At 45.0% G+C, this 2936-nt stretch overlaps 1 long non-coding RNA gene across 1 annotated transcript; it reads right to left on the reverse strand.

The window, feature by feature from the left end:
* Positions 1–412: 412 nt before the first annotated feature.
* LOC148026375 (uncharacterized) lies at positions 413–1573 on the reverse strand. The gene is made up of 2 exons (XR_015692768.1): positions 810–1573; positions 413–689 (listed from the first exon to the last, which is right to left on the reverse strand). It is a non-coding gene; the product is annotated as an uncharacterized LOC148026375 (long non-coding RNA).
* Positions 1574–2936: the final 1363 nt, after the last annotated feature.

A 2936-nucleotide genomic window follows, 5' to 3' on the forward strand; every position in this document is an offset into this window, starting at 1 on the left:
AATTTTTGACCTTTGTGTTAAGTCCGTTTTATGCAAGGGCATGTTGATGAAAGTAAAGCAATATAACATGAAAACTTAAGTGCATGAACATGCTGATTTTAACAAGTGACACACTACTCATTTACAACATTGGACCTATGAATATCTGATTTAACAAGTGACTTTTCAAGAGGTCGCACACTAGTGATTTACAACTAAGGAACATGCGTAGGGTTCCACCATCAACCTTAAGGATATCGAAGAAAAGGAACTTTGTGGATGCAACATTGGAAGCCCATTATGATGTTTGTAGTGAGAGAGAAGGCAATAGAGACCATGGGTTGCTTGCAAAGAGGGGATCTACCATAACTAAGCAAACACTTGGTGTGTGTGTGTGTGATTGGGGGGAATTGTTCAATCGTGGCTTGATAAGATGTATGTGATGATACCTATATCACAAGAGGAGCCCTGTGCTAGTGATGGCAAAGGGAAGGATGGCAAGGAGCATCAGGAGGATACCGACTGGGATGAACAAGATGAGCATGGGAGGGGGAGGGAGAGGGGGCAACAGGGCAGGCAGGACCAGCAGCAGCAGCAGCAGCACCACGCCCACTATCATCACCCCAAGGCTCACGCTGCAGCACTGCCTCATCGTGGCCGCCATTATCCTCATCGTCGTCGTCGTCGTCGCCGCCGCCGCCCCGCCGCCGCTGTGGCAATATTTTGGCAAATTAAAAACGCACAAAAAGAAAAGAAGAAGAAGAAATCGGGTAATTTATGGCAGCCAACGCAGCTGGTATCAGAAAGACGAAAGGGCCATAAAGCCAGGCCTGATTATGGGGGGTTAATTCGCAGAGGAATACAATGATGCCCAACAAGCTAACTCAGGTTGAGAAGCTCGGAGAGAGGAACGGGGGGAGGACAACGACCCACAGCAGCTGCGCGTCCCGGGCGAAGGGAAGGGGCGGCGCCCACGTCGCTGATTAAGAAATGGCGGAAACCCAGATTCCCAGTTTCCAAGAAGCGATTAACCCTACCACATACCACACACCCTCTCTCTCTCTCTCTCTCTCTCTCACAGTTCGCTCTGTGGCGGCCGGCGCCCACGTCGCTGATTAAGAAATGGCAGGAAACCCACCCCGCTGATTAAGGAATACCAGAAACCCAAACAGCTCCCAGTTTCGAGGAAGCAATGAACCCTACGCGCTCTCGCACTCTCTCTCGTGAGGACTGGATAGGTTAATATAAAGACCCCCTGCGCCTCTCCGTGAGCTCCAGTCAGCTGTGGGCTGCTTAGAAACAAGCTACCACCCGTTCCTGTCGTCTTCTCTTTTCGGTCAGTCTTTCCGCCTCCTGAGTCCTCTCTGCTCTCTACCGATCGTAAAAGTGCTGGCGCTCCGGATCTGATATTATCCCCCCCGTTCATCTTCTGCGGTATATTGGTATTTACTTTATCGCATTTATTATATTCGCGCAGCCAATCTTGTCGCCAGCAGATCAGAGCCCCGTATGATGCATCCCTTCTTCCCCTCCCCTCCTGGCCACGCTCACGATCTATCAAGATCCTTCAACACCCTCTTTAGATCCCGATTCGGATCCCTCAAACGACGCCATGCGCAATGCCCAAATGTTGGTACGAGGCCCTCTCCCAATCTATCGTAAAATAATAATTGAAGGAAATTTACCAAAAATCTTTAAAATTTTTCAACATATCCCCATATTTCCAAAAGTATCAAATTAATACTATTGCATATATATATATATTCAAATTGCTTTGAAATTTGCCTAGTCCCCTTTTTTTTAATTCCAAGGACCTACATGTGACTATTTTAGACAATAGTCACCATTGCCTAGTCCCTTTTATTAAATACCAACGACCTACCTTTGACTAACTTAAACCATAATCACCATTGGACGAGCCCAAGAATCGTAACATTTGTCTCCATAAATCATAAGCTTCTTTCTCCCATTTGTGTTTAGCTATAGTGATGACAAGAATAATACTCAAGCCCTTTATTCCTTTTTGGCCCCTCCCAATCCTCCTTTTTTTTCCTCGCTTCATCATCCTAGGATGAGCCACATGTCATCTTAACATCTCAAGTATACACATCAACATTCATTCAGGAGGTAAGTGGTAGGGAATGCATAATCTACCAAGGCTTCCTTTTTATTCAAACATGTTGTGGACTTATCCACTTCTCTTTTTACTCTCAATCTACTCCGAAAATGAAAGCCTACCCCTCCCCTCACGGCTTTCTTTCTGTGCAAACATGTCACTTGTGGACTTATCCACTTGTCTCCACTCTTGACCTTCAAGCATTCCAAAACTAACAACCCTCCTCTTCCTTTTAGTTCAAAGAGTCCTTCAAGCTCAAGTCACTATCAACAATAAAAAAGATTCCAAGTCATTAGTACCCTATTATAGAGTCAATCTTATTGTGTAGAGGTTATATAAAAGAGAAGGACCAAAGTGTGTATAATGATATATAACAAAAGGAATAATCATGGTGAGTCCTAGGAAATCCATATTCATGTTGTCTGAGTGATAGAATCTTCCATTATAGTAATATGAGAGAAGCCGAGATGAGACTAAGGGCGCGGGGGGGAGGGGGGGCGGGGGGGGGCGGGGTGTGTGTACCAAACTCACAATAATGGGAGCAAGAAAGTAGTGAACATGTAGATTATTGGAACAAAGTGTTGATTGTTAAAATCCATTTAAAATAGGCTCATGTGTGTATATGAGTGAACACACTCTAAGTGTGTACATTTAGGGTTAGATTTATGCAAAAGTGTGTGAGAGTGATGCGCAATAGAGAGAGTTCATTGTACTTTGAGTTTGCATAATGAAAAGTTTGGCTATAGTGTCTTTTGTATACTCACCCACATTCACTCACTCACTCACTCTCACATGCATGCGTGCGTGCGTGCATGTGTGCGTGCTCTCTCTCTCTCTCTCT

This window comes from Lygodium microphyllum, chromosome 13, assembly GCF_053477565.2.
Source record: "Lygodium microphyllum isolate KBCC chromosome 13, Lygodium_microphyllum_v1.1.10, whole genome shotgun sequence".
Lineage (NCBI taxonomy): Eukaryota > Viridiplantae > Streptophyta > Polypodiopsida > Schizaeales > Lygodiaceae > Lygodium > Lygodium microphyllum.